The sequence below is a fragment of the Callorhinus ursinus genome, unplaced genomic scaffold (assembly GCF_003265705.2).
Source record: "Callorhinus ursinus isolate GAN/ISIS: 27379988/994484 unplaced genomic scaffold, GSC_fseal_2.0 scaffold15, whole genome shotgun sequence".
Taxonomy (NCBI): Eukaryota; Metazoa; Chordata; class Mammalia; order Carnivora; family Otariidae; genus Callorhinus; species Callorhinus ursinus.
In genome coordinates this window covers 16,319,926-16,338,756 of record NW_027397077.1, presented here as the reverse complement: position 1 = coordinate 16,338,756, position 18,831 = coordinate 16,319,926, and the positions used below count along the sequence as shown (strand labels likewise).

The 18,831-nt window shown below is 39.2% G+C and overlaps 1 protein-coding gene and 1 pseudogene across 10 annotated transcripts in view; both read left to right on the top strand.

Moving 5' to 3' along the window:
* FHIT (fragile histidine triad diadenosine triphosphatase) overlaps positions 1–18,831 on the top strand; it is a 1,472,419-nt gene that overhangs the window by 742,254 nt on the left and 711,334 nt on the right. The gene's annotated exons all lie outside the window — the stretch shown is intronic.
* LOC112833725 (cytochrome c oxidase assembly protein COX20, mitochondrial pseudogene) lies at positions 9,094–13,706 on the top strand (annotated as a pseudogene).

Sequence of the window (18,831 nt, the reverse complement as noted above, 5' to 3'; positions counted from 1 at the left end):
ACTTTTAGCATCCCATGTCTGTCCTTTGAGGACCTGTCTCAGCTGTGTGCATTGGGTGGTTGAGGATAATGTTTGAGAGAGGAGAAGAGGGTCTGAGGATTGAGAGCCTGGAATCTCAAGCCGTCGGCTGCGCCTCCAGCCAAACTTGGCCTCTTAGCAGTCCCGGGACCTCTCTGTGTCTAGTCCTTCTTCTGTGACATGGAGATGTAACAGCGCCTCATTCTTAGAGGTGTGGTGACGCTGAGAGGAGCTGATGTTAGAACGGCACCTGATGCCCAGCAGGGGCTCATTATGTGGCAGTTCTTTTTAATATTTGATTAATGACCATTCTTCCATTAGACTTGACCTCTGGGTGGCAGGGGCTGTGCTCTTTGTGTTCAGCAAGGTCCTCCTGCTCCTGGCATGATGCCTGGCCCATCATAGGTACCCCTTCAGTGTGTGTGTTTACTGTGGGCCGGCCCTGCACTAGGCGGACTGTGAATGCTTCAACCTCTGTTTGAATCAGTACTCGAGTCAGTAATAGGATGTAGAGAGGTGCTCTTGGCACGCAGATGTTGCTAGTTTTTTCCCTGGCAGCCGGGGCACTTTTCATAATGTGGCCCTTTGCTCTGGGCCTTTGGGTACAAGGACTGTCTCAGCAAATGGGTCATCCCGCCCGGGATCCTGACCCTGATGCAGGGGTGAGTCCTGTCTTGCATGCGTGTCCCACTTCCACTAAACTAGTGGTTTTCAGATTTTTATTTTTAAACTGCACGTTCCTTTTTTTTTTTTTTAAGTTATAATCTTACATAGAAACTCAGTTTATCAAACCGATTCCATTAGAGGTGCTCTAGCTCGGGCTTGTTTGGGGCCTCCCATCCTCAGCCTACCTGTGACTGCCTTTGAAGACCTTTGCCTTAAACAAAATGACGGTCTGTTTTCTAAGACTGTTTGTTGAGAAACTGACTTTGAATGCCTAATGGACCAACATACAGGTAATGTGCAGAAGGAAAAAGCTTCCAATGTTTTTATCCCAAGTAGGGAATACAGTTGACCTTTGAACAACGTTGAACTGTGCATGTCCACTTATACATGGTTTTTTTTTTTTTAAGATTTTATTTTTAGGTAATCTCTACAGTCACCGTGGGGCTCGAACTCACAACCCTGAGGTCAAGAGTCTCATGCTCTACTGACTGAGTGAGCCAGGCGCCCCTATACATGGAATTTTTTTCACTCAATTCAGTGCAGGACTGTAAATGTATTTTCTCTCATGATTTTCTTAACACTGCCTTTTCTCTAGCTTACTTTATTGTAAGAATACAGTAAATAATACATATACAAAATTTGTGTTAATTGACTATGTTTAGGGGAAGGCTTCTGGTTGATAGTAGGCTATTAATAGTGAAGTTTTGGGGAGTCAGAAATTGCCCGTGGAATTTTGACTGCCCTGGGGGATCAGTGCCTCTAATCCTCATGTTGTTCAGGAGTCAACTATAATTTGAAGAGGTCCTGTCTTGTATAACTGAACAGTTCTTAGGGTGCTGGAGAGTAGATCCCACTATATGGCATTTTTAAGGCTACTGTATAGCTGCCTCCTTTCATTTTAAAGAACAGAGATGTTAAATATGAAGAGAAGAACGTTGCTATCCTTTTTATTAGTTTCTTGATTTCATTTAACGGACTTATTCAGTATGGTAATGTCTCCCAGGGCTGCTGGGGAGTCTTTATATTTATATATATTTGTATCAATAGAAGAGAAAATGTAAGTGTAGAATGTGTGAGAATGTTGCAAAATACAATCCAAGTCCTGGGTGTCTATTAGTCTAAGACTAGAAATGGTGAAGTTGGGGGCATCTGGGTGGCTCAGGTGGGTAGGCTTCTGATTCTTGACTTCAGCTCATGTCATGATCTCAGGGTCCTAGGATAGCGAGCCCTGTGTCAGGGCCCTGCTTGCTCTCTCTGTTTAAAATAAATCTTTTTTTAAAAAAAAAAAAGCAAAGAAATGGTAGAATTGGATTTTTGTTATTTTTTAATCACAAGGAAAATTGTGATTAAGGCTCACTCTTCGATAACATATTTACTCAGACAATTTGAAATAATAAGACCTTTTTTGGTGATTCTAGAAATAGTTCAAATAAAGATCTCATTTTTCAGTTTGAAGAAAAAAATTTGGTCATACCATGGAATTGAGAACTGAATTATTTTTTTTTTCCCCCTTAACATTAGGGGATTTTTTTTTAAGGAAAAGTTTTCTGTGCCAGGGTTGCTATATATATTCTTTTTTGTTATTTTTTAAACTTCATTAAAAAATACATTTTTAAATAGAGTCTTAAGTTTGGGATTGATGACTAAGGATCCCTTAAATTCATGTCTACTTAAATTAATGTCTACTTAAATTAATTCACTACTTTCAACGTGAATTTTCTTCTGAACAAGGAATGAAAAAAATATTTAGCTTATATGGGCCATCTGGCTTTAAAATGTGGAGAATTTTCTTTTAGGCTGCATCTATTTTAGTGTGACTATAGGATTAGAATTCCAATGAATCCTAAACAGAAGACTCACAATTCAAACTTTATGCTTTGGGGATTGTAAATCACAGCACATATGGGATGATACATGTTTTGGGAGAAATGGATCCTCCTGGCCCACATGTAAAATTAAAGCTTCTGTATTGTGTGTTTATTGAATGTAGTTATTTTACCAAGATGAATCTGAATAAACAGTTCCTGGATTTTTAATCTTATCATTGGGATAATTAAAAACTGTAAAAATGTCTTTTTGTCAAATTATCCTGCAATATAAACGCTCAGCAATGTCGTCAACTTATAAGGTTGCTCAGAAAAAGTAATGGCTCTCCCTGTTTTCTCATGGCTCATTTTTTACCATCTAATAAATAACAAGAAAGGGTCTTATTATCTTTGGAAGGAAGCTATGAATCCTGTGGTTAGTCTGAAGACATCGGACTTCTTTCCCCATAGGCCTTTTACTCTGACAAGACAAGACATTTGGACAAAGATATTCATAATTACTATAGCCAAGAAACTTGGCTTTACTTTAACATTTATCAAAATATGTACTGAGAAAGTTTATTCCCTAAAGGGTCAGCAGAAAAGTTCAAGGCAAGTTCAACTGGTGTATCTGTTGAAACACTTCTCAACCTTCAGATATTTTAATATGTGAATATGCCTCATGAATCTATGAAGAGAGGTTGTGAGGAGGAGGGCAATGATAGGCAGTGATTTCCAGATGATTTGACTCTAGAATATTTTGTAGGACTCTCATTCTGCTGATGACCCCTCGGGGGAACTTTATGTGTGATTAGGGATGTGTAGGCTTGTTAATACAGCCTTCCCTGGGTCTTGATAGCATCAGGTTCTCCTATCCTACCTCACCCCAGTACATCTTAACATTTCTGAAATTGGGATGCAGTTTGCAATCATCACGTACTTGTTTTCCTTCTTTAATTCCAACAAAGCTATTAGTGAATTGATGGTGCCTTTGAATTAAGTAAATTATTAAGTAAGGCAGCTTTAAATTAGAATTTAGTCATTATTTCAGCCTATCCCATAGGAAGCATAGTATTAAGTGTAAAGAATTAGAGGAAAAAGACTATTCTGTTTTGTTGGGTATTTGTTTGCTATGATACAATGGGCTTTGTTTTCTAGAATTTCTGGGATCTGGTTAAAAAATAATTATCACTCATAGTTTTGGGTAGCTTAATATAGTTGTGGCCCATGCTAAGTGCTTTCCATAGAGGTACCTGTGGAAGGTGGTATTAATCTCATTTTAAAAGTGAGGAAAAATGAGACCCAGAGAGATTCAGTAATTTATATACCCTACTTGCTGTGGAGGAAGGAGATTTTAATCCCAGGCAGCTGACTGTCCTAACCTACTCATTGTTTAACTTCATTGAGCATTGTTACTTATTCTTTTCAGGTAAACTTTCTTATACTTTGGCTTTGTGACATGTATCGGTGAGTCCTTGAACTGGGTCTTTACTAGAACCACCTCTAGTGGGGCTCTTGGAAACTAGAGATTCCTGGGCCAAGTCCCCAAGAGACACTTACTCACCAGCTCTGGGGTGAGATTTGGGAAGCTGGTTGTCAACTTTGTTTTTTTAATATAAAAAAAAAAGTTCAAGTGATTTTGATTGAGCTAGATTTGGGAATGACTGATGAACAGATAAGAAGTGCTTTCTTTCCACCAGACGTTAAAATGTAATAAAATGCAACAGAGTCCCCAAACCGTGAAGAGCATAATTAAACGTTGTATGACCCTGAAGGCCCCCATCCTATCTCACAGAGCATCAGGACACTGATTTCCTGCATCCATTATTGGCACCTGGAGGTGGCAGTCAGGGTGTGTTGATGAAGCAGGCAGGCATAAACCCGCTTGGTACCTTTGCCTGAAATGTACGAGGGCGCTTTCATGCCTCCTCATCCATATGGTCCTCTTACTGTATTAAAAACCTTCTTTAAGAACAATCTCAATGTAAACTGTCACAGATGGAGATGAGTAAAATGTCAACACACCTGACCTTTCAATCTTCAGCCCTGATGGCAATAAAAAAGGGAGCCCCTCTAATCTGCCTGCAAATAGCTGCGGCTTCCTTGATCTGGTCTAATCAAAGGAACAAGCCCCCATAGGGGCTTAAAGGATTCTATGCTGCCGCCGCTCCCATTAATTTAATTGCTGCATACAGTGAATTATGGGGAAGTTGAGTTAAACACTGAAATCTTTGGGGCAAGAGATTAGGTTAGTTCCATAATTCGTGTTGTCTTTAATAAGAAGGGACATAGGGCGCCTGGGTGGCTCAGATGGTTAAGCGTCTGCCTTCGGCTCAGGTCATGATCCCAGGGTCCTGGGATCGAGTCCCGCATCGGGCTCCCTGCTCCTTGGGATCCTGCTTCTCCCTCTGCTTCTCTCTCTCTCCCTCTCTCTCTCTCCTCCTCTGTCTCTCATGAATAAATAAATAAAATCTTAAAAAAAAAATAAGAAGGGACATAGTGTCCCCCCACAGTGCAACTTAGCAAAACTGATAGTTGTGTCTAAAGTCAGCATGGAAGGGAAGGTAGCAAGTCAGGTCTGGTCTTGGGAGATGGGCAGGGGTGAGTGTGACAGCGTAGGTGTGAAGTTAATGCTCTTGAACTTCAGTGAAGACTGGGAGCCTCCCTCATTTGAGGTATCCAGGAATTATGCAACCTTTCTTTTTCCCTTGGGCTATGTGATAAGTAAAAAAGATACACCTTTTCAGATATTTAAAAAAATTATTATTTAAATGCAACTCTGTTTCGTGTTATACAAATCCAGCTGTGAGCCATTATTATCCAGGGAATCTGATCAAATGTGAATTAATTGAGTCTGGTGGCCCTTTATATGGCAACTCTTTCTCTTAGTCTGGCTCACTGGCATAGTCTTTGTGCACATGGACTGGACATCTTTTGGATTAATTGACCAGTTAAATTAATCAGTTCATTGCATGAGTCCAACCACTGCTGGACACAGTTTACCCAGTTGTTAGTGGTATTTCACTTAAGCTGCATTTGGTAAGCAGGTTTGTTTAATAATGGATTTTGATCCTTTAAAATAAAATTGTTTTCCTCCTTACGAATTTCCTTTTTCTGATGCCAGCCTTATCCTAGCCCATTTTCCCTATTGGCAAACATTTATCAAAATAAATTTTCCAGTTGAGCAAGTGGCTGTTAAAGTCAAACAGAGCAGTCATTTGCAGGATTCCTCATTTGCAGAAGCTAATCATTTGTTTTAGTTATTTCTATTAGGTTGCATAATCTTGAGGAAAGGGCATGTGGTATAGGATATTGCTCCCATGTGAGTTAAAGGACTCTTTTTAGGAATCATAATATCCATAAACATTATTAGTAATGGCACGGACCTATATTGAATGCCTACTGTATGCCTGGCACTGCACTAATTAAGCAAAAGATTATCTCATTTTAATTAATGCTTACAACAAGCCTGTTTTCATTTGTAATTGGTTCACTCGTTGGTTCTAGAGACTTGCATGTAGATAAGTTGCTTTCATCCTGTTTCATGAGGAAGAGTAGACTGTCCCCTTGTAAAGGCTCATGAGAAGATGGTAGGTCTGAAGCTTAATACTGGGGAAAAAAAACAGTCCTCAAAGTCTACTAGGAAGTGAGTAGCCCTTGTTGTCTAAGACCCTGACTTAAAATGGATTTTAGTCTTTGGTGAAAAAGAGACTCCTGTCTGATCTTCATGAAAATCCAACCCTGAGTTGGACCCTACGTGAATTCTAATTAAACGTCTGCCTGCAATGGCCGAGTCATTTACCTCCTTTTCCTGCTCCCACCTATTTACTCCCGCCCCACACCTCACCCCCACCTGACCTTCATTTGCATTTGGAATGTAAATATTGCTTTAAAAAAGAAAAGAAAATATATTCTCAAGGTGCTTATGCGGTAATATGGTGGCTATGGACATTGACTTGAAAGCTGGGTTCAGATCATAGCTATGATACGTTTGAGCTAATGAAACTTGGGTGAGGGTTTGAACCCTTCTGTGCCTCAGTTTCCTTTGAAACTCTGAGTAACAGTAGCATCACCCTGGAAAACTATGGAAGATGAGATCATGTATGTTATAAGCTTAGCCTAATGACGAGTACCTAGAACGGGCCCAAGTTGTGTGTAAGAAATGGTGGCTTATTTTTTCCCCCCAAAGATAGATTTGGGACCTAAAAAATTAAATTAGGTTAAAAAATAATGACTTTTGGTGCTGTGGGATTTGTGAGCTCAAGGACTTGGGTTGCAAGAGCAACAAACATGAGCTTATTTAATAGAACGTGCCCTCAATGAGGGGCTGATCTGCTTTCAGCTTGAGCAGTGCTTTAGAATTTTAATTATTTAGAGGAGCTTCCCAGGGTAATAGAAGTTGCTTTATGGTTGCTTTCTCTTCATGTCAAACTGGAGGGATAATTGTAACAAATGAGCGTTCACATGCCAAGATGTGATGCAGCAAATGAATTTATGGATGCTGATGATAATCATCAGCATGGCTAGGGTTCTGGTTTGATCAGTAGCTGAAGACTGCTTTCTTAAGATGAAATAGTCGTTGAAACGAACACGACATCTTCTCTTGAGAGTTCTTCTTGAACAACACTCTGTTTATTTATTTATTTTTTTCTCCTAGATATCGAAGACTCGTTACTTGGTGTGCTCTCCTCTGTAGTCTGTCTGTTCATACTGAACTACTCTAGGGAGATTTCTTGCTCTTCCTGGTGCTCTTATTAGCATCCTTTACATAGCTCTTCATGGGACTTGTTATCATGCAAAAAGTGTAATAATATAATTAGCATCCTTATGGCAACTAATATGCATTGAGTATATACTATGTGGCATGGAATTAAATGAAAAGCGTTGCATCCTCTCATTTAATCCTCACAAATCTGTGAGGTAGGGATTTTCATCACTTCCGTTTTTCAGATGAGGAGGAGGTTGAGTTAGAGACCTTGAGTGATGTATCCAAAGGCACATCTAGGATTTAAACCAGGGCTGACTGGCCCAAAACTGCCTCTCTGTTGTCCAGTTCCCTGCTTGTTTCCAGTCTCCTTACTTGCCAGTAAGATCCCATGGCCTCCAGGGTATGTCCCATATCCTAGCCTGGTACCTGACATGAAGGAGGCATTCAAGCAGTAGAAAGAATGAATGAGTTCAGCCTCTTGGCATGGTGGATACTGACAAAATGCTACCTAGCCTTTAAGAGCTTAAAAGTAAAGTGAGAGGATTTTAATAGCATCGTTTTAAATGACAGACCACTCCTCTGTGTCCATAGAAAATTGAATATAGTGAAAGAATGGCAAAGTTAGGTTAGAAGCATTCAGATGAGGAAGGGCACTTGATTTTTTAAGAAAAAAACTGCTCGGGCATATAATAATTAAACTGTTCATGACAGCATATAATTGTATCATTATGCACATAACTCTTACTGTCATTTAGATCATAAGAGAGAAAAGCATCAAAGTCTTTCTCATGGTGTTTAATTTTGTTTTAGCTTTTCCTAAAGGAAGCATTCAGTTTGTACTTTGAACTTGTAAACTTTTGACACATCTTTACGTTCTTTACTATTGTGAATCATTCATGAAAACTAGAAATGACTCACTGTCCCTTTTTCATAATTTGGAGTCAGATCTTTTTATGAAGTTTAGATAAATCTTTCACTGTTCAAGGCCCCTATGTGTGCATACTTTTAATGTACCCTATTTTTTTTTTTTTTACCTTCTGTCTTATTTGGAGTTAATACTATTAGTATTACAGCCTGTAAGAATAACAACTCAATTTATTCAAGACCATTTTAATTAAAAATATGTGCTAACTCTTCAGGGACCAAGTGGAAATTTACACTTCTCTGAAGACAGAGATTGCTGAGCAAATTAATAATGTAAACAAGATTTTGGAGGGAATATTTAATCAACTCAAGAAACTTTGCAAGCAAGCTCTAACACTATTTAAAAAAATTTTTTTCCCCAGCAGTTTAGAGCTATCCATTGACATTCAGAAGATTGGTGTGTTAATTACTAATCATTGTTTTGAACTCATTAAGCTGGTCACATTAAATACTTTTATTTGGCCACATTCTGTTGGTCTCATACAAAATTGAATGTCGTTGACTCTAACAGTGCTACATGTTGAATCCTTCTTTAATAATCACTATTTGCTATTTTCCACCAACTTTGTTATCCTAGGCACACAATAAAGCCTTTTTGCGTCTCAACTTTGCATCTGTTAAATGGAACCTTGGAGAGTTTTCCAAGATTTAAATGAGATTAAGTGTCTGCTTCATTTGTTGCGGTGCTCAGGAAATAGGTTGCTTATTCGTAGTCCAAATTAGGGCAGTTTTGTTACCAAGTGGAGCTGCTTCTGCTGCAAATTTTTCTACCTTAAAGTTGCAGCATCGTGTCAGTAATGCAGAAGCTAAAATGACAGGAGGTTAGAATATTGCACCCCCTCCAACTGCCCCCGCCCCCAGATTTGGGCATTTATACAAGAAGTCCTACAGAAGTATAGAAATAAAATGTGATACATTGAATTATTTTCCTCCAGGCAAAATAAACTTGTAGAAAATCACAAGTTTTGAAACATGGATTGGAGTTGCCCCACTGAATTGTGCCTGCGATTTGTGATTCGTGAACCTACTGGAATTTGGAGCGAGGTGGTTCCTGAATCCCATCTGGGCCGGAAGCCTGTGTCTTTAAGTCATCCTCATGGTTAGGACTTCGTTCCTTTGCCAAAGCAAAGGAAAATTTTCTTTTGAAACAAGTAGTTTTACATTTTGAAGGTTTCTTCCATTATAAGAAACATTTATTTTAGAATAATCTTTTTTTTAAGATTTTATTTATTTGAGAGAGAGAGAGAGAGAGAGAGAGAGAGAGCATGAGAGGGGAGAGGGTCAGAGAGAGAAGCAGACTCCCCGCTGAGCGGGGAGCCCAATGTGGGACTCAATCCTGGGACTCTAGGATCATGACCTGAGCTGAAGGCAGTTGCTCAACCAACTGAGCCACCCAGGTGCCCATAGAATATTCTTATTAATACCCTCCCACTCATACCTCTGCTTACTCTTCCCCGCCCCCCATTTCCCTTTATCTTTTTTCTAGTCTCCAAGTATGGATCTTCTCTATGTCTATCATTTCTGCTTTTCCTTGACCTTATCCCATCATTGTCTTACCTAATTGCATAGCCCTCTACTGATTATCTCTTTCTGTTATCAGTGATTCTTAGCCTTTCTCCCAGCCAACATACTAGAAGTGGGATTGCTGATTCCCACCAGTACAGTGGATCCTAGACTAGTGATTCTTGCCCGAATTCTCTCTGAAAGTCTTGGAGTGGGGACTACTTTGTAAAGCACTCACACTGACCCCCATCCCTATGAGGGTGCCCCACCCCTGCCATCATGAACCTCAAGCCCAACCTCCTTTGCTACACTAGGTTCACTCCAGTGTTTTCAGTGGTTTCCTGCTATCCCACAGATACTTAAGCTATTAATCAAATTTATCAAATTTTAATACTTAACCCTTAACAAACTGTCCCTTTGACTTCCTCATTTCTTTTTTTTTTTTTTTTTTTTTTTTACACAGATGACCTAAAGCTTTTGGAAATAAGAGTTGTCCTTAGGAAGGAAAAAATAAAGATGTATTTTAACTCTTTAATTGCTTTCTCTTTTTGATTACAAAAGTCAGATAATACTTAAGGGTATTGAGAAAGTCACCTGTGATCCCACTGCACAGAAAGAGAGCTATGAACATTTGAGTGTATACCATACCTGACTTTTTCCCTATGTATTTAAACACAAAGTTGTTCTACAGAAATATAGTTTGATAGATGTGCTGGTTTGTATCCTGACAATGGTTTAGAGAGGCAACATAGCAAGGTGGTCAAGGAGCATAGCTCCAGGTTCAAACAAGTTCTACAGACCCTGTTTGAACCTGGTTTATCACTTACTCTCTATTTGGACCTGACAATAAATTGCTCAAAGCCTCTGTTACCTAATCAATAAATAGGGGGCATACCTTCACTGGCTTGTTATGAAGATCAAGCAGGATCCTGCATGTTGGTTTTTTTGGATTATGGTGCCTGGCACACAGCCTTTCTATATCAGGTTATTTTCTGTTAATGAGTGAATTCTTGTCTGCTGCTATTTCCAGAAGTCCACACTTACCCCAGTGCTCATTGGGAAGGCTCTCTAGAACCTACATCTGTAGCCAACCTGTGCCCTCCTTTCCCTCCCTGTCCCTCTGCCTGGACTGCTCTGTCCTTTCCCATCACCATAGCAACTGGGCATCTCCTCATAGGCTCACTTCCTCTGGGGGGTGGCTTAGTGGACTTCTGTCTTCTATCTGGTTAATCATCTAGCTATTGGCATCTGGTTGATATGCACGACTTAGCCCTTGGTGCTGTGTATAAGTTTGTGTATATATGTCACATATCTGATCTTCAGTTTGAATAGTTTTTCAAAGTGCTTTCACAGGTACCACCATTACAAGAACATCATGAGGTAGACTGGCATCTTTTATTGAGTAGGAAACCAAAGCTTATATAGTGTGACTTGCTCATGGTGGCACAGCTATGAGCCAGAAAAGCCAGGAACAGAATGTTGGCCTTCAGGTTGGGGTCCCAGTTCTCCTTCCTCCAGCGCTCAGAAATGCTCATCAAAATGCGTATTTGCAGTGTGGAGTTACTAGGCCATCGGAACAGGTTTGTTCCGATCAGAGATACTTGGTCTAAACACTAGTGCTGTTTGCAAACAACATTGAGGGAGGCAACTCCATGTGTCAGATGGGGAATTGTACAACTCTGTGTAGAGTGACTGATCTTTATGCAGTCCTAGTAACTTGTGAAAGGGGTTAGACCAGGTGCTTCATTTTCCAAATCTATTAAATTACTTAATACTTGGCGGCAAAAAACTAGTTGGAATGAAGGCTTCTTAGCCCTTAGAGCAATTTACATTGCCCATGTGTAATATCCCCCTAGAATGAACTTCCTGGCAAGACTTAGTAAACACATTTCAACTAGATAAAAAGATTTCATAAGCCATGTTCTTAGCAAAATGTGTTAGGGAAGAATCACAGCTCCCAAGATGTCATTAATTTTATATTTAGCTCAGAATTTAAGGACGGATAGGAAAGGCACATGTCCATAATCCATAGTCACATTATTAAAGTATAAGGAATACGCAGCGAGACATTAAGATGATCAATACTGTCCAGGAGGCCTATAAAGGATGTGGTTGAGGGTTTGTGATATGGCATCCTGAGACCTAGTTTCAGGTTGACTCTCTACTGCTTACTACTTGGAGTAAATTACTAAGCTGCTCTGTGCTTCATTTTTCTCATGTATCAAAATGAGGATTATGAGAGTATTTACCTTGAAGAGTTGTTGTGAAGATGAACAGATTTCAAGTAATATCCTTTGCACAGTGCCTGCCATAACAGATAATGCTTTTTTTTTTTTTTTGGCCATTTGATACCTTCTGATACAGTACTCCATGTTAGTCATTTTTATTTACTTCTTGTTTGCTTTATAGGCCTAAGGTTTTATTTTTTTATTTGTCACTCAGTCTTAAAAACTAGATAATTGTGAAAACTAAGGAGTTAGTTTAGGACATGTGTTATGTTCTGATGTCTTTCCCTATCCCTGTCATTTGGATGCCTGGATATTTTCTCTTATTTATATAGGCGTGTTACAGAAGAGACAAGTGCTCTGTCAACGGGGACTTGCCATGGGGTCTCTTATGGTCCTAAAGGAACTGGAGTCTGCATTCACTGTGAATAGTCCTATCCCGAGTCGGCTGCTACATTCTCCAGCTACCCACATGGTGGAGAGCTCCATGCCTATTAGGCTAGATGTCCTAACAGAGCAGTAATCTCAAAGAGCTTTCAACATTTTTGATAAAGAGAATTTGTTGTTGCATCCAAATGATGGGGATAAGGAAAGACATCAGAACATAGCACGTATCCTAAACTAACTCCTTAGTTTTCACAATTATCTAGTTTTTAAGACAGAGTGACAAATAAATAAAAAAAAAAACCTTAGGCCTATAAAGCAAACAAGTAAATAAAAATGACTAACATGGAGTACTGTATCAGAAGGCATCAAATGGCACTTCCTCAAATTAATTCCCAGGAAGCCACACTTGGAGATGGCACATGGTAATGGGAATAATTTGACTATTTTACCATATGTCTTATGTCTGTCTGTATCCAGGTCCCTGCATTATACAGGAAGGCTTAAGTCAGATAGTGCCTCTGTTTAAATCCCTCCTCTTTGCTTCAAGTGGGGCCAATTACTGGCAACTATAAGAGTGATATTCTGCCAGAGCATTCTCATCTTATTCCCTGATAAGCATAAGGGTGGGTGTCTTGTCACTTTCTTCTGTTACATATTAGATGAAACCATTCCTCCACCTACTGTCCATCTATCATCAAATATTTATTTGGAGTGTCTCAAGTACTCTAAAGTGTAACAATGATTTGTGGTTATTTGAAATTTCTTTTAAGGCTGCTGACAAAATACAAAAATTGCTTCACATATCTGTCTTAAAAGAGATCACTGAACCAAAACTATTAGTTTGATGTCTTGTTTGAAATTGAATATATATATAAACATTTGTAGTCAATTTTTACCAAAATGATTGCTACATAGCTCATGTGGATTAAGTGTTTAAATATGAAGTTAACACTACATCAAAAACTAATGATGTAATGTATGGTGATTAACATAACATAAAAAAATAAAAATAAATAAATATGAAGTTAACTCCTAAATTTCAGAATAAACATATTATTTCCAAGGGAAGTAGTTATATTACTGTATTAAATTAACCTGGGACTGGAGCCCAAGGCTGCCACACCAAAGCCTGGTGACTCCACCAAGGGGAAGCTCTTGAAGCTCCTAGGAAATTTTAGATGTCAGAAACTTCCCTGTGCACAGGATTCGATGTTGTATGGTTCATGAGGATCTATTGTGGTTGGCCTTGGACATTTTTCATTAACGAGTAGAATGAGAAGATCATACGATGTTGGAGTAGGAGGTTTTATCTTAGTGGCTAGAGAATGCTGGTTCCATTGTAGGTATACTTAGGCAAAGCTAAGAATCCAGGAAAGAATTGCCAGAGAAGGAATTAAAAATAAGATTTTATATGAAAGTACCCACTTTGATCCTGAAAGAAAACAAATCTATGGCAACAGCAGCAGTTGAGAAGTCTCAGGGTTAGAAAACCCAAATACAACTCACTGGAGTCAGTGTGAACCTGACGATCTCCACTCCTTTTAACCTTGTAATCTCCAAAAGAATCAGTCAACCAACCAACCCATCAGCCAACCTACCTGGGGACTTTTGCCTCTGGCTAAATTGGGGTGGTCTATGAAAAACCAACACTTCTTCAAAAACAGTAGAGAAGCTAACTTAAGCAAAGTCTGAAATGCACCTAATTTGAAAACATTAAAGAGTTGCCAAGAAAACCAAGACTCCTAGAGCATAGGGCACTATAAAGTCCTTCCTTCCCTCCTTCCTTTGGTTTGGGATGGAAGCTGAGAAATCAGACTAAAGATTGTAGTCTGGGAGCAGAGAAGGCAGAAGATTTTTTGGCAATCTCATAAGGCAAAAGAGACAAACATCAAAGTTTAGGGATGCTAAAGCAGCTGGGAGTTGAGGGCATGAGACATCAGAAAAAAGGCAGGTACTAGATAATTAGCCTGATCTTGGGCAGTCTCATCCCTGGAGGCATTTGCCTAATTTTTGTGCTATGCAGGGTGTGGAACTAGGAAGCTAAGAAGCAAATCACTGAAAAGGCAAAGCGCTCAATATGACAGTCTCCCATTGCTAAGGGTAAAACTGTCGGAGTTCAACATCCATGAAGGACAAGGGAGACCGATAAACACCATAGGCTTTCAAACTATATCCAAGGATGTGAGCAAAAGAGGCAGACTAAATCTTTCAAAATATCAGCCAACTTTGAGTCAACTCAACCCCGAGTTGGATAAAGGCGACCTGACCCATCCCAGGCTGCCTACTGCAGCCTAGGATGAACCTTTTCCAGGAAGTTAACCTTCATCCAGTTTTCCTGTGACTTTTCCAAACATAGTATCTGTAACTCAACTTATAATCCAAGAAATAGGACTGGAAGGAATAACAGAAAATGTATTTCTGATGTTATCAGAATTGGACTTCAGTTACAAGCAGCTGATAAGGCCAGAACTCTCAAGTTCTCCATTGTCTCTGGTGCTCTCTCTTCACTTACTCCCGACTTCATCCATTAAATTACCTTACTTACGCTGTAGGCATTTGGATTTGCAACCCTGCTTTATAGTAAGGTGTGTGTCTGTTTTTTCTTAGGTGTTTGGTGTTCCAACTGCCACCATATGGATTTGCACACAAAGGGCTTAGACATGTTTCCAGTAATCTGACTTTTGGGCAATTTTCATTTAATCATTTTTGAAGAGTAGTTATTATGGTCTTAAGTTTTCTCTTTGTATGGGGGGTGAATAGAGGGGTTGTGGGGTGAATCTTGTTATAAACAGACATGCTTGATTTTTATTTATTTTTTGCTTTACAGTTTGCTACTTTTTGGTGAAGTCAACTCTGTGTCTTTGCCTTTGAGTTCTTTCTTACAAGAGAAAAGAAAAGAAAAAAAAAACCTCATGAGTGCTTATAGGGGAAAAATAAAAGCAAGTTCAGGCAGGCTTAAATAAAATTAAGTTTGGCCCTGTGAGTGGCTTCCTGGGAATGTGCCGTGTGCATTTTTGGCATAGACTGCTCACATCTCTCTCAAATGACAAAGGAACAGGAATGAGATAGGCCTTTGTAAACCAGAGTCAGCTTGCTCTCTTTTCCAAGTGAAGACCCATTACTTTAAGTTTCTTTCTTTCCCTTTCTCTCTTTCTTTCTTTCTCTTTCTCTTTCTCTCTTTCTCTTTCTCTCTTTTCCTTCCTTCCTTCCTTCCTTCCTTCCTTCCTTCCTTCCTTCCCTCCTTCCTTCCTTTCTTTCTTTTCTTTCTTTTCTTTCTTTTCTTTCTTTTCTTTCTTTTCTTTCTTTCCTGCCTGGCCTGGCCTTCCATCCTACCGTACCCTACCCTATCCATCATCTAGACTCACATTGCAGCAGTATGTTTTCTTTGAAGACCAAGTGCTTAAGACTGCAGACTGAAATAATCCAAGAACAGAATTTTAGATGCAGAGTGAGTGATACAGTTTACCCCAAGTGCTTTTGGAATCACAGTGCTCTGGTGGTCCTTAGACCAGCATTTGGCATCACCTGTGAGCTTGTTAGGAATGCAAATTCATGGGCCCCACCCAGACCCGGTGAATCAGAATCTCGGGAGGTGGGGCTCAGGAAATTATTTTAACAAGCTATCTAAGTGATACTTAAGTACATTAGTATTTGATAACCACTGCTCTAGTGTATGGATGGTAATTCATATAGGGTCACCAGGCAGTGCCAAGCTATTTAAGCTGTGCCTGTGGTGAGGATCTTGGGGCCACATCAAGAAAACATTGCACTGTTTACTTATCTGTCTTTGAATCTAATGTAGTTAGGTTCTTTCCTTGGCCAGAAAATCATGATCTACTTTGCCTGTTAGAGGGAATTTTTTTTTTTTAAACACAGTTGGGAAGATCTTGCCTTTTCTATAGACCTTTCCTCCTCTCACCACCAGAAATTCTCTTGATACTGTTTAAAAGTTCTGTTAATCGGAAGATGAATTGAGAGCCTCAGCTAGATGATAAAGCAATCAGGCATTGAGAAGAAATCCTTTCTCTTTGAACAAAGAGCAAATCATGTCCCTTTAAGAGTGACTGGAAGGAAAAATAACCTAAAATGACAGACCAGAATAATAGTACTTGGAAAAAAGAATCAACTTTCAGGGGCGCCTGGGTGGCTCAGTCGTTAAGCGTCTGCGTTTGGCTCAGGTCATGATCCCAGGGTCCTGGGATCGAGCCCCGCATTGGGCTCCCTGCTATGCGGGAAGCCTGCTTCTCCCTCTCCCACTCCCCCTGCTTGTGTTCCCTCTCTCGCTGTGTCTCTCTCTGTCAAATAAATAAATAAAATCTTAAAAAAAAAAAAAAAGAACTTTCAGAAAGAAGATACATGGAGCAGAAAGTTGAACTTTTAAAGGCATCTCTGTGTGCATCACAAAATTATTATCTTTTTAATTTAATACTATTATATATAGATCTATATTTCTCTCTATATATTTCAAATATTAACTTAAATTCTTGGTCTAAGACTTCCAGCATCAACTAGAAAATGGTTTGCTTGTATTAACCAGTTAGTATGTGGCTATATTAAAAAAATGCATCTGTGTTGTGATCTCCACAGGTTAAGTGATTTTTTCCCCCCCTGTGCCTATTCTGTAAGGTTAAAAAAAAATGAAATAGTTGTTCAAGGAGAAGTTTGAGATGATAAATGGTTTTAAAGATCTTATTGTTTTCTTCAGCCCACTCTTTAAATGATTTGGTGAATTGAGAGAGAATCCTCTTGCTCCCAAGAAAATACCTTCAAGAAGAGTATCTATATCTACTGTTTAAGAATTGCTGGTCATTTTTAGTAATGTATGGTTTCTTGAATACATGCCCTCTGTTGACACTTTAGTAGCAGGCAAGTGATTTGGGCACAATCAAGAAGGAATCTAAAGCGGGAAAAGCTAAAGCTCATCAGTGATTCATCAAACATTAGTGAAATATTCAGTTAGGTTCTTTATGTGTCAAATTGCCTTTTTCTCCCCTGTTTTTCTTCCTGCTCCATCAAGTAAAGAGTGATTCCATCTGGTTCTACGTTACTGGACTTTGAAATAATTTTGGGAATAATAGAAACAGAAGAAATGAACTTGTACATTTTCAAGAAAGGATGACTTCTTGGAATTGGGTATTATGTCTAAGAGGCTCATGAAGTGTTGCTCTTGCTAGGTTGCAATTTATTAAAGTAACAGAATAGTATCCCAGTGAAAACACCAAGTACCTTAAGTGCTAAATATAATGTATAGTACTGTCCCACATTATTTGTACTTAAGCTCAGTTCCAAGTTGACCAAATAGAGATGCCAGATAGTGTTTGTGTGAGAGATTTAGCTTTAGTGAAAATGTTCTGAAATGAGAAATTCTAGAGATTTGTTGCCTCATTGAATATTGTGTGTGTGTGTTTTAAAGAACATCCAGAGAAGAACCGTAGATCTGTATAAATTGTGTTTGTTCGGTTGCATTTGGAGATCCTTTGAGAAGTAAAGTTTGAACTAGGAATTTGACATAAATGGATTTACATTCCTTATGACTATGGGCAAGTTTTTTATACCTAGCTTTCTTGTGATGAGATAGTAGCACATTTGTTATAGGACTACTGAGAGAATAAAATGATAATGCAGGTAAAGTTCTGGGTTCAGGACTTGGTAATATGGTCTCTTATTATTTAGGATATTGCATTATTTGGTATATGCTGAATTTGATATATCTAAAATTTCTTGTAAAAAATTAGAATGGTACTTGTATAAAAGGTGGCATTTATATGTCATCTCCCAAGTAGAGAGGCAGCAGGCCATTTGGAATGAAGTGACAGAAATGAAGCAAGCCCATGGGATGCCTGGGTGGCTCAGTCAGTTAAGCATCTGCCTTCAGCTCAGGTCCTGATCCCAGGGTCCTGGGATCACGTCCTGCATCAGGCTCCTAGCTCTGCAGGGAGCCTGCTTCTTCCTCTGCCTGCTGATGCTCCTGCTTGTGCTTTCTCTGTCAAATAATAAAATCTCAAAAAAAAATCTTTAAAAAAAATAGAGATGAAGCAAGTCCAATTTCCCCCTGATTGGTAGAAAATCCAGTCTTGGGAGCTTGTGGCTGGGCAGATATCAATTGCTAGCCTGGAATTTAAATGCGGACAAGAAGCAGACCCAGGACAGCGAGTGAGTTGTTCCTGGACCTCTCAGAGAAGCTTAGGAACTATTTGGTTATTTAAAAATTTTTGGAACGGTTAGTGGATAATGCTCTTAACTCTGTTGCTTCTATAAAATGAGACTCAAAGGGCAAGGTCAAGTTGGAACTTTCAGAAATGTGACCAAGTGTGAATAGTAGAGGGGCTGCAGGTGTAAAGCAGGAGTGAGAGTATCTTAGCAAGTGATAGGGAAGAATAAAGGATCTAAAATGTGATGGCAGACAGCGTGGATATGAACCTGGCTTCAGTGCATTAAGACCAGCATGTGACTCTCTTGCTCACAAAGCAATGGGAGAAGAGTACTTTTGAACAAACCCTTTTGTCTCTGGAATAGCCAGTTTTTTCAGAGATACTGTCACACTCTTTCCATTCTAAAAGACAATATACACACTTCAACCCTTCCAGGAGCCTAA